Source organism: Lepidochelys kempii, chromosome 6 (assembly GCF_965140285.1).
Source record: "Lepidochelys kempii isolate rLepKem1 chromosome 6, rLepKem1.hap1, whole genome shotgun sequence".
NCBI classification, from domain to species: Eukaryota; Metazoa; Chordata; order Testudines; family Cheloniidae; genus Lepidochelys; species Lepidochelys kempii.
In genome coordinates, this window is record NC_136385.1 from 14,705,299 (window position 1) to 14,718,163 (window position 12,865).

The window sequence follows — 12,865 nt, forward strand, 5'->3', positions numbered from 1 at the left end:
GGCACCTGGCTCTTGGCGCAGGACTCCTGGCACTTCCCCCCCAACACACACACACCGAGCATGCAACCTGCCACCTCCCTCCCCGGTGATAAGATTAGACTTTATCGTTTCAGCTGTGTTGATCTATGGTGGAGGCACTGATATGTAGGGCCTCATTGCTCCATCTCTGCGCTGCCCGTGGGGCTGGGGTGGAGCTCTGAGTCAGGCATGGGGGCTGTTATAGCAGCCCTGCGAGGGCTACTGCCTGGTCCAGGGCCCCGTGGCTGCCAACAGGGCAGAGGGGGAGCCCACAGCAGGGTCTCGCAAGGTGAGCTGGTGGCTCAGATTGGGAAACTGGGGCACAGAGAGGGGAAAGCCTCCTGCCTGGGGTCATGGCCCCACTCTGTGCTCATCCCTGCCCTAGAATCAGCCATGCCTTTTAGAACAAGGCCCTGAGTCCAGATCTCCCTTGGGTAGCTGCTCAGAGGCCGAGGGCTCACTCCCCCTCCCTTAGGGCGTAACCCTATAGAATCCTCTGCCTCCTATAGAATCCCATAGGTTGAATCCAGAACCCTCCAGAAAGAGATTCATTCTCCAGTCTGGTGTCCTTGTATAGGCACCCTATGCCATGTCTGGCTGGTTTCATCTCCTATGGAATTCCGTAGAGACCAAGGAGGGATAAGTGAGATCTTCCCCTGAACAAGCCCAGGCCAGAGATCTCCGATAAATCCAGCTTTATTAAGGAAAAGTAGAGAGTCCTGCTAAAGGCAAACTCACTGATGGGTAGCCTCACAATGGGAGCCCTGCAAGCCAGGGTCGAGGCCCACCTGTGCACAGACAAACAGTGAGAGACAGGCCCTGCCCCGGCTGAGATCAGGGCCCCCTTGTGCCAGGCACTGCACAGACAAACAGTGAGAAACAGGCCCTGCCCCGGCTGAGATCAGGGCCCCCTTGTGCCAGGCACTGCACAGACAAACAGTGAGAGACAGGCCTGCCCCGGCTGAGATCATGGCCCCCTTGTGCCAGGCACTACAGGCATACAGGGAGCCCTGGTCTACACTACAAACTTACGTCAGTATAGCTACGGCAGTCAGGGGTGTGGAAAATCAACACCCCACGTAATGCAGTTGTACGGACCGAATGCCTGGTGCAGACAGCGCTATGTGGACGGGAGGGATTCTCTGGCCAAATTAGCGACTGCCTCTCAGGGAGGTGGATTAATTATGCCAACAGGAGAACCTCTCCTGTCAGCGTAGGTAGCGCCTTCGGTAAGCGCCGCTGTGCTGCTGCAGCGCTGGAATTGTAGCCAAGCCCTGACCTCTGGCTTTGACTGCCCTTGAGTGCTGGAGAGCCAGTCCTGGTGTCAGGTTCCCACAACCCATAAATCCTGAGCTGTGCGTGGGCATGAGCTGTGCTGGGTCTGGCTCTGGGCTGTCCCTCTTTTGTCTCAGAGGGGGTGGCGGGGGCAGATCTGGCCTTCCTAGAACAACACCCACCTGGGCCCTGTTTCTGGGACCTCAGCTTAATAGCTACACTTGTTCTGACCTTTGTGAGGCGGCCCCTCATCCATCCAGCCACTGCTTTGTTTATCCCTGGCTTGGCAAAAGAGCAGGTGTCCGAGTCCCACCATCAGCTGCCCTGGAGTCTCATTCCATCATAGCGGCAGAACCAGGGGCCTGGGGGTGGGGGTCTATCTTTGCTGCCCCCACAGTATCTCACAGGGGTGAGAGCAGGACCTGCCCTGAGCCCCCAAGCCACCGCAGGCCTGGCAGAGACACCCAGCCTGGGGAAGATGCAAGAGCATGTGTGCCAGCCACTGAAGTGTGATGGGGGATGGGACAGGACACTAACACCTGAGTGGAGGGCACAGGGGCCAGCCACTGAGGTGTGATGGGGGATGGGAGAGGGCACTGATACCTGGGAAGGGAGGCACAGGCTGCCAGTCACTGAGGTGGGGGATGGGACAGGGCACTGGCACCTGAGTAGGGGGGCACAGGCTGCCAGTCACTTGGGTGGGGGGTGGGACAGGGCACTGGCATCTCAGTAGGGGGGCACAGCGTCCAGCCACTGGGGTGGGGGATGGGACAGGGCACCGGCATCTGGGTAGGGAGGCATAGGGGGCACACAGGGCCCCAGTCACTGAGGAGAGGAGTGCAATGGGCACCAGCCACCAAGGAACTTCCATAAGAAGGGCAGAGTAGGAACTACCAGGAAGCCCCTTCCCAGCCTGGAACTGTCTGTTCCCCTCCTGCAAGCCCTTACCCTCCCTCCAATCCCTCTGCCCCCGCACAAGCACCAGGAGCTCTTGCCCCCAGCTCAGAGCCCGTTGGATTCTGAAAGGCACTGGGTACATGGGGAGAAACACGTAAAGCACTGGTGCTGTTGCGTGCTGGGTTCACCCAGCGGTTGAGGGGGAGAGCTGGGCCTCACCCTCAGCGCTTTGGCATTGCTCTGGCTGCAAGGCAGTAACCGTGGGAGGCGGCAGCCAATCCCTGCCAGCATCCCAGGGAATGTGCTGCGTCCAGGGGCCGAGCTCTCTTGAGCTGGGGGACAGCTAAAAACTGAGTGGGGGGGATGACCCCCAGAGCTCCTGGTGCCTGATTAGCCATGGTCTCCATCATCTCTGCAATTTTCTGTTGGTTAAACAACTGGTTGATGGTGCCAGTTAACACCTGGCAGCATAACACCCCCCCTCTCCCATGCTGACACCTTGAATGTTTCCCTGCCAGAAAGAAGAATAAGGGTTGGGAGAAAAGGAGGGTATGGGGGAGACATGGGGATGTGCATATCGCCTGGCATTGTGGGGAATGGGGGACCCTGGTATGGGGGAGGGGAGAAGGGGATACACAGGGTCCCTACATGGGGAGAAGAGGGGAAAGGGGGGCAGACAGAGCCCCTGACATGGGGCAAACTTGGGGCCCTGATATGGGGGGAGGTGGCACACAGAGCTGCTGACATTGGAGGAGAATAGGAGAACCTGGTATGGGGTGGAGGGGGAAAGGGTGTACACAGAGCCCCTACCATGAGAGGAGAACGGAGGACAAACAGAAGCCCTAGTGTGGGGGAAATTGGGACCCTGCCATGGATGCAGAGGGACTGAAGCCCTAAGCAATTTGATCAATGTTACATGAGAAGAGCTGGGAACAGAACCCAGTCTCCCAGCACTTTAACCACTGGACTGTCCTGCCTTTTTCTCCATCCCTGCTTCTCTTCGGACTCAAGGCTCTTCTGTCCTTCCCTCTCTCATGCAGCTCCTCTGCAGCCCCTTCTCTGTGTCTGTGCAGCATCTGGCATGATAGGGCCTTCAATCTCGATGACTCTGACCAGCAGCCAGCGTGATGAGGTCCTGATCTCAACGGAGACCTCTGGGTACAGCCGTAAAATACACACATTAGAGACCCGTTCAGAGAGGGTCTCAGAACATTTCCCCGCCTCCCATCTTAAGACCCTAACAAGGATATGGGGGTGCTAACAAAGTGACCCAGTAGCACAGCAGAGACAACCATGATGTCACCCTGTGAGCTCTCATTGGCTGAGCAGTACCCTGGTGGCTAGGAAAAGCTACCCAGTGGCTTACAGGTGGCAACACACAGTGTGTCAGCGACGCAGCTGACACGTACCTGGCACAACTGCGAGTGACACTGCCTGTCCCATCAGACCTGCTCCAGCTTGTCTCCATGGCAACCAGACAGACTGGTCCCTCGCTGAGATCAGGTAACCAGAGACACGCCCTTCACTGTGCTGAAGGGAACATAAGCATAGGACTCCTGGGTTCTACCCCAGCTCTAAGTGGGGAGTGGGATCTCGTGAGCAGAGTAAGGGGGGCTGGGAGCCAGGACCACTGGCTACTACTCCCAGCTCTGGTAGGGGAGTGGTGTCTAGTGGTTAGTGCTGGGAGCCAGGACCCTGGGTTCTATTCCTGTTTAGCCACTGATTGTCTCTGGGGTCTGATTTCCATGGGCACCCAGCTCTTTGGCCCCATGTGAACTTGTTAAGGTGCTAATGGCTCGTTTTGTCCCAAGCGCTTTGCTGCTTTGGGAGCTCTTGGCATGAGATCAGCACTGATTTTTATCTGTATCGTAAGCCGGGGTGCCTGGGCCAGATAGGCTGGGGAAGAGGGAGCAGAATGACAGTGATGGATGAAGATATGACCTGATGGCCGTGGTGAGCCCCAAAGCAGGAAGGTGAATGTTGACGGCTCCCATCGATTGAGGAAGGAGGAAAGGGGAAGAGGATGTGATGGGTTCTACCTCATGTTTACCCAGCCAGTGAGAGTCTGGGAGCACAGGCGGGCAGTGGGGGTGGGGCACGAGCCAACGTCAGACACAAGGGGCAGAGAACAAGGACAAGATGGGTGTGGGAATCAGGAGATGTTCCCACAACCCCCACATGCGTTGGGCTCATCAAACAGCCCTGATTGTTCTGCACTCGTGGGTGTGGCACTGGAGCCAGCCTGGAGCTAGCTAGCTGTCCTGCCCTATCTCAAGGCTGACACAGGCCACCAGCAATGCCCTCTGGGTACACGTCCTGCAGATCCAAACAGCAGAACACCTTGGGGATTGTGGAAGGAGAAGCAAAACTCTCATGGTTCCCCTCTGGGAATGTTCCATGATTCCTTGGGCCTAGCCCGTGGTTGCTCCAGGCCTGGAAGCTGCGTGCCTGGTGTGACAGGGTCAGGCCAAATGGCTACAGGAGAGTAATCCTATTGGGATCCGGGAAGTGGGCGGGCAAAGCCTAAGATTCCCCCCCCAGCCTAAGAGGGGGATCCACAGGACCTGGACACCAAATAAATCCGGGGGACAACTCATGAAATAACAGGGACAGGAGTGTGGTCAAAGGGTCAAATGAAGAGAACCGGATGGGGACACCGAGTTACAGGAGAGTAATTTTTTTTTTAAGGCAGAAAAGAATTTTATTTGTGTAACACTTAAAAAGAATCACCAAAGAAAATAAAGCAAAACTATTCAACAAAACAAAAGCAAACAGAAGGTATGTCACAGCAGCCTTCAGGAGGGAGAAGTGTTCAGGCTAGCCTGGGCCCAGAGCGGGGGCTTCCTCGACACTCGTGGTCTTCCACCCTCCTGAGTTACCTGGTGGCCTAGAGCGGGGGGACTTCCTCGACACTCGTGGTCTTCCACCCCCTCGAGTTACCTAGTGCCGCGCCCAGTGTCACCGATCCTCCCTCTCCTGAGAGTGCCCGGTAAGATGGGCACGGCTGCGGGGTGGGCGGTTTAGGGGTGGGGGGGGGATTACACCCACGTGTTATAGGACCCCTAGGTGACAGTGATGATGGTATCCACTGCGGCGACGGCTGGGGCTGGGGTCTTTCGCTCTTCCCCTCAATCAAAGGGTCAGACGGAGGGAACCGGACGGGGACACCGAGTTACAGGAGAGTAATAGAAGGCAGCTATATTAGCCCCAGGTTAAGTAGGTCCCTTTTCCCTATGTAAGGTAACAGGGAAGGTTTTTGTTTTTGTTTTTTTAAACAGAAAAGAAGTTTATTGGTAACACTTACAAAATTACCAAAGGAAACAAAACAACTATGCAACAAAACAACGCAAACAGAAGGTATAACACAGCAGCTTTCAGGAGGGAGAAGTGTACAGGCTAGCCTGGGCCCAGAGCTGGGGGGCTTCCTCGACACTCATGGTCTTCCACCCTCCTGAGTTACCTGGTGGCCTAGAGCGGGGGGGCTTCCTCGACACTCGTGGTCTTCCACCCCCTCGAGTTACCTAGTGCCGCGCCCAGTGTCACCGATCCTCCCTCTCCCGAGAGTGCCCGGTAAGATGGGCACGGCTGCGGGGTGGGCGGTTTAGGGGTGGGGGGGTAGACACCCATGTGTTATAGGACCCCTCCTAGATGACAGGAATGATGGTATCCACAGCGGCAACGGCTGGGGCTGGCGTCTCTCGCTGTTCCCCTCAATCAAAGGGTCAGACGGAGGGAACCGGACGGGGACACCGAGTTACAGGAGAGTAATAGAAGGCAGCTATATTAGCCCCAGGTTAAGTAGGTCCCTTTTCCCTGTGTAAGGTAACAGGGAAGGTTTTTTTTTTTTGAAACAGAAAGAAAGTTTATTGGTAACGCTTACAGAATTACCAAAGGAAACAAAACAACTATGCAACAAAACAATGCAATCAGAAGGTATAACACAGCAGCTTTCAGGAGGGAGAAGTGTTCAGGCTAGCCTGGGCCCAGAGCGGGGGGGCTTCCTCAACACTCGTGGTCTTCCACCCTCCTGAGTTACCTGGTGGCCTAGAGCGGGGGGGCTTCCTCGACACTCGTGGTCTTCCACCCCCTCGAGTTACCCAGTGCCGTGCCCAGTGTCACCGATCCTCCCTCTCCTGAGAGTGCCCGGTAAGATGGGCACGGCTGCGGGGTGGGCGGTTTAGGGAGGGGGGGTAGACACCCATGTATTATAGGACCCCTCCTAGATGACAGGAACGATGGTATCCACAGCGGCAACAGCTGGGGCTGGGGTCTCTCGCTCTTCCCCTCAATCAAAGGGTCAGACGGAGGGAACCGGACGGGGACACCGAGTTACAGGAGAGTAATAGAAGGCAGCTATATTAGCCCCAGGTTAAGTAGGTCCCTTTTCCCTGTGTAAGGTAACAGGGAAGGTTCCAGAACAATCAGGAACCTTCTGGAGACAATTAAGACAGACAGGCTGATTAGAACACCTGCAGCCAATCAAGAAGTTGCTAGAATCAATTAAGGCAGGCTAATCAGGGCACCTGGGTTTAAAAAGGAGTTCACTTCAGTTTGTGGTGTGAGTGTGAGGAGCTGGGAGCAAGAGGCACTAGGAGCTGAGAGTGAGAACGCGGACTGTTGGAGGACTGAGGAGTATAAGCATTATCAGACACCAGGAGGAAGGTCCTATGGTGAGGGTAAAGAAGGTGCTGGGAGGAGGCCATGGGGAAGTAGCCCAGGGAGTTGTAGCTGTCCCACAACTGTTCCAGAAGGCACTCTAGACAGCTGGGTTCCACAGGGCCCTGGGCTGGAACCCAGAGTAGAGGGCGGGCCCAGGTTCCTCCCAAACCTCCCAACTCCTGGTCAGACACAGGAGGAGTTGACTTGGACTGTGGGTTCACGAAAACGGCCAAATTGAGGATTGCCGTGAAGCTCCAAGGTGAGCAAATCTGCCAATAAGCACAAGACCCACCAAGGTAGAGGAGGAACTTTGTCACACTCGTTAAAGGTCCCAGCTCTCCTCCTGGAGGAGAGAGAGTCCCTCAAGGGAGCCAATGCCACACTCTGCAGCAGGGCAGGATAAATACCCAGAAGCCTCTGGGGCGAACACATGTCATCAAGTGGCTGAGTCAGTTATAGCAAAGGGACCTCTAGACTCCTGAAAGGTGAGGAGCCATTAGCCAACCAGACAGCAGCCATCCTTGACCCTACATCACAAATCAGAGCAGGCCACCCTGGCACTCCTGAAAAACCCTACAATAATACACCAAAGAGTGGAGCCCTGACCATAGAATCATAGAATATCAGGGTTGGAAGGGACCTCAGGAGGTCATCTAGTCCAAGCCCCTGCTCAAAGCAGGACCAATCCCCAACTAAATCATCCCAGCCAGGGCTTTGTCAAGCCTGACCTTAAAAACTTCTAAGGAAGGAGATTCCACCACCTCCCTAGGTAATGCAGTCCAGTGTTTCACCACCCTCCGAGTGAAAAGGTTTTTCCTAATATCCAACCTAAACCTCCCCCACCGCAACTTGAGACCATTACTCCTCGTTCTGTCATCTGCTACCACGGAGAACAGTCTAGATCCATCCTCTTTGGAACCCCCTTTCAGGTAGTTGAAAGCAGCTATCAAATCTCCCCTCATTCTTCTTTTCTGCAGACTAGACAATCCCAGTTCCCTCAGCCTCTCCTCATAAGTCATGTGTTCCAGTCCCCTAATCATTTTTGTTGCCCTCCGCTGGACGTTTTCCAATTTTTCCACATCCTTCTTGTAGTGTGGGGCCCAAAACTGGACACAGTACTCCAGATGAGGCCTCACCAATGTCGAACAGAGGGGAACGATCATGTCCCTCGATCTGCTGGCAATGCCCCTACTGATACATCCCAAAATGCCATTGGCCTTCTTGGCAACAAGGGCACACTGTTGACTCATATACAGCTTCTCATCCACCATAACCCCTAGATCCTTTTCTTCAGAACTGCTGCCAAGCCATTCGGTCCCGAGTCTGTAGTGGTGCATGGGATTCTTCCGTCCTAAGTGCAGGACTCTGCACTTGTCCTTGTTGAACCTTATCAGATTTCTTTTGGCCCAATCCTCTAATTTGTCTAGGTCCCTGTGTAGCCTATCCCTACCTTCCAGCGTATCTACCTCTCCTCCCAGTTTAGCATCATCTGCAAACTTGCTGAGAGTGCAATCCACGCCATCCTCCAGATCATTAATGAAGATATTGAACAAAACTGGCCCCAGGACCGACCCTTGGGGCACTCCACTTGATACCGGCTGCCAACTAGACATGGAGCCATTGATCACTACCTGTTGTACCCGACAATCTAGCCAGGTTTCTATCCACCTTATCATCCATTCATCCAGCCCATACTTCTTTAACTTGCTGACAAGAATACTGTGGGAGACCATGTCAAAAGCTTTATTAAAGTCAAGGAACAACACGTCCACTGCTTTCCCCTCATCCACAGAGCCAGTTATCTCGTCATAGAAGGCAATTAGATTAGTCAGGCATGACTTGCCCTTGGTGAATCCATGCTGACTGTTCCTGATCACTTTCCTCTCCTCTAAGTGCTTCAGAACTGATTCCTTGAGGACCTGCTCCATGATTTTTCCAGGGACTGAGGTGAGGCTGACTGGCCTGTAGTTCCCAGGATCCTCCTTCTTCCCTTTTTTAAAGATGGGCACTACATTAGCCTTTTTCCAGTTGTCCGGGACCTCCCCCGATCGCCAGGAGTTTTCAAAGATAATGGCCAATGGCTCTGCAATCACATCCGCCAACTCCTTTAGCACTCTCGGATGCAGTGCTCGTCCAGCTTTTCTAAATAGTCCCGAACCACTTCTTTCTCCACAGAGGGCTGGTCACCTCCTCCCCATGCTGTGCTGCCCAGTGCAGTAGGCCGGGAGCTGACCTTGTTCGTGAAGACAGAGGCAAAAAAAGCATAGAGTACATTAGCTTTTTCCACATCCTCTGTCACTAGGTTGCCTCCCTCATTCAGTAAGGGGCCCACACTTGCCTTGACTTTCTTCTTGTTGCTAACATACCTGAAGAAACCCTTCTTGTTACTCTTAACATCTCTTGCTAGCTGCAACTCCAAGTGTGATTTGGCCTTCCTGATTTCACTCCTGCATGCCTAAACAATATTTTTATACTCCTCCCTGGTCATTTATCCAATCTTCCACTTCTTGTAAGCTTCTTTTTTGCGTTTAAGGTCAGCAAGGATTTCACTGTTAAGAATATTTACTATTCTTTCTACACATCGGGATGGTTTGTCCCTGTAACCTCAATAAGGATTCTTTAAAATACAGCCAGCTCTCCTGGACTCCTTTCCCCCTCATGTTATTCTCCCAGGGGATCCTGCCCATCAGTTCCCTGAGGGAGTCAAAGTCTGCTTTTCTGCAGTCCAGGGTCCGTATTCTGCTGCTCTCCTTTCTTTCCTGTGTCAGGATCCTGAACTCGACCATCTCATGGTCACTGCCTCCCAGGTTCCCATCCACTTTTGCTTCCCCTACTAATTCTTCCCGGTTTGTGAGTAGCAGGTCAAGAAGGGCTCTGCCCCTAGTTGGTTCCTCCAGCTCTTGCACCAGGAAATTGTCCCCTAAACTTTCCAAAAACTTCCTGGATTGTCTGTGCACCTCTGTATTGCTCTCCCAGCAAATATCAGGGTGATTGAAGTCTCCCAAGAGAACCAGGGCCTGCGATCTAGTAACTTCTGTTAGTTGCCGGAAGAAAGCCTCGTCCACCTCATCCCCCTGATCCGGTGGTCTATAGCAGACTCCCACCACGACATCACCCTTGTTGCTCACACTTCTAAACTTAATCCAGAGACTCTCAGGTTTTTCTGCAGTTTCATACCGGAGCTCTGAGCAGTCATACTGCTCTCTTACATACAGTGCCACTCCCCCACCTTTTCTGCCCTGCCTGTCCTTCCTGAACAGTTCATATCCATCCATGACAGTACTCCAATCATGTGAGTTATCCCACCAAGTTTCTGTTATTCCAACCACATCATAATTCCTTGACTGTGCCAGGACTTCCAGTTCTCCCTGCTTGTTTCCCAGGCTTCTTGCATTTGTGTATAGGCGCTTGAGATAACTCGCTGATTGTCCAGCTTTCTTAGTATGAGGCAGGAGCCCAACCCTCTCACGCTCTTCTGCTCGTGCTTCCTCCCAGTATCCCATGTCCCCACTTACCTCAGGGCTTTGGTTTCCTTCCCCCGGTGAACCTAGTTTAAAGCCCTCCTCACTAGGTTAGCCAGCCTGCTTGCAAAGATGCTCTTCCCTCTCTTTGTTAGGTGGAGCCCGTCTCTGCCTAGCACTCCTCCTTCTTGGAACACCATCCCATGGTCAAAGAATCCAAAGCCTTCTCTCTGACACCACCTGCGTAGCCATTTGTTGACTTCCACGATTCGACGGTCTCTACCCAGGCCTTTTCCTTCCACGGGGAGGATGGACGAGAACTCCACTTGCGCCTCAAACTCCTTTATCCTTCTTCCCAGAGCCACGAAGTCTGCAGTGATCTGCTCAAGGTCATTCTTGGCAGTATCATTGGTGCCCACGTGGAGAAGCACATGGGATACTCTTGGGAGACCCCCGCTATCACAAATCAGCAGAAACAGCCCCTGAGTGATCCTACAGTAACATATCAGGGTACCGTTGTGGGAGATAGAGGCATTAGCTATGGGGTTCTGAAACTGGGGGTGGGATCCCTCAGGGGGTCACGAGGCTATTACATGGGGGTCACAAGCTGTCAGCCTCCACCCCAAACACCGCTTTGCCTCCAGCATTTATAATGGTGTTATATATATAAAAACGTGTTTTTAATTTATAAGGGGCAGGGGGGTCGCACTCAGAGGCTTGCTCTGTGAAAGGGGTCACCAGTACAAAAGTTTGAGAACCACTGCATTAGCTGCTGGGAGGCAGAGAGAAGCACTTGTAGCAGGGGAGATCAGCCACTGGGAGCCCCGAAAAAGGGACACATTCCCTCTACTGCTCTAGCCATTGCCAGGATGCTGGGCGGCTGGGGGGCAGGCAAGGGGAGAGAGACTGGAAAGGTTAAAGCCATTTCAGAAGTGGCAGGGGTGGGGGTGGCTGTTGGGAACTGTTCTAGTGTGTTTGTTTTGTGTCTCCTGTGTGTGTGTGTTTTAGGGGTGGGGATCTGTGCTATGATTTATGGGTTAGTGACATGCTAGTCAGGGCATTTTACAGCCTGTGCTATTCCTAGAGCTCCTGGGGCTCTCCTTCCCCCAGGCCCGGCCGTGATCCCATAGGCCCTTTGCCCCCTGCTTTGCTTTGGCTCAGGGCAGTGCTGGCCGCTCACACGTTTGAGCTGGTTTAGTAAACCACTGTACGGACCCTGTGTGCTCCCACACTGCAGCATGAGCTGCGCAGGTTGACTCCTCACTGGCCCAGTAATAACCCTGATTCAACTGAAATCAGAGCAGCCACATGGCCTTCTGCATGGGTCTGGCTATGTCACTTTCAAATCACAGCTCTGGTCCTGTCTGCACACAGCTGCTGTAACCTTCCTGGGCCAGTTATAGTGGTACAACCCCCCTTTCCCAGTGTGGATGCAGTGACAGTGGTACAATGAGGCACTGGACTTGAGGCATTGATTTGTTATTGGAGGATCACTGATGTTCTGAGGCTGGCTGCTCTTGTTTGTTGTTGTGTGTCACTGGGGTTGTGTGTGCTGGTTTGTTATTGTAGGGTCACTCAAGCTGGTTTGTTATTGTAGGGCCGATTGAGATCACTGAGGCTGTGCATGCTAGTATGTTATTGTAGGGTCACTCAGGCATTTTGGGGTTGCTTCATTTCAAATGGGAACACTATACTGGAGTCCTTGGGATCCACCGGAGAGGCCAGGAATGCCCCTGTTTCCAGTTAATCAGAGACCTCTAGCACAGTGCTAGAAATCTCAGTGTCAACATCATCATAGGTCAGGGCTTCAAAATTCCCACAGCCCCTGGCTTTCCCCTTGGCAGCGGAATTAGGGAGATGGCCAAAGGGGAAATGGCCAGTTACAAACTGAGCTTCTTCGGGTAACTCCCCTTGCACAAATAGGGTTGCCTGTTTTACTTGGATGTATATCTGGAGGGTTCATCACATAACATAATCTTTAATTAAAGATTCATCTTTAATTCGTGGAGACTTCAGGACAATCCTGGGAGGGCTGGCAATCCTATGGCCTAAACGCTTGGCAGGACTACAGCCAGAGGGGGTTTAGCTGCTGGATAAACCCATTAGCTTTGTGTGATGATTGTACTAAGCACACCCCAACGTACAGCCTAGCACAGGATCCCCTTTGTGCTGCCAGACTGCAGGGAGAGGGGGAGTCAAAGTCTCAGGACAGACTCTGCCTTTCAGGCATGCCAAATCTCAGCTAAATTTGGAATCAGCTGCTTTGATACAATTCCCCGAGAGTGGGTTCGGAGACTCCAGTGGAGCACTGGCCAATTCACACCAGCTGGGGATCTGGCCCATTGACTCCAGTGGAGCTGTGTTGATTCACACTAGCTTGGGATCTGGCCTAAGGTTTGGGTGTTGGCCCCATGAGCAGGAGTCAGAGGAGATGGGGTCCTAGCAAACCCGCCCCCCCACGCTTACAGCCATGTGAGGAGTGGGATGAGCCCAGGGCCTGAGGGTTAGGAGGCCCCACTTGCGAAACATGGAGTGGTATTTGAGGGAAGGGGCTC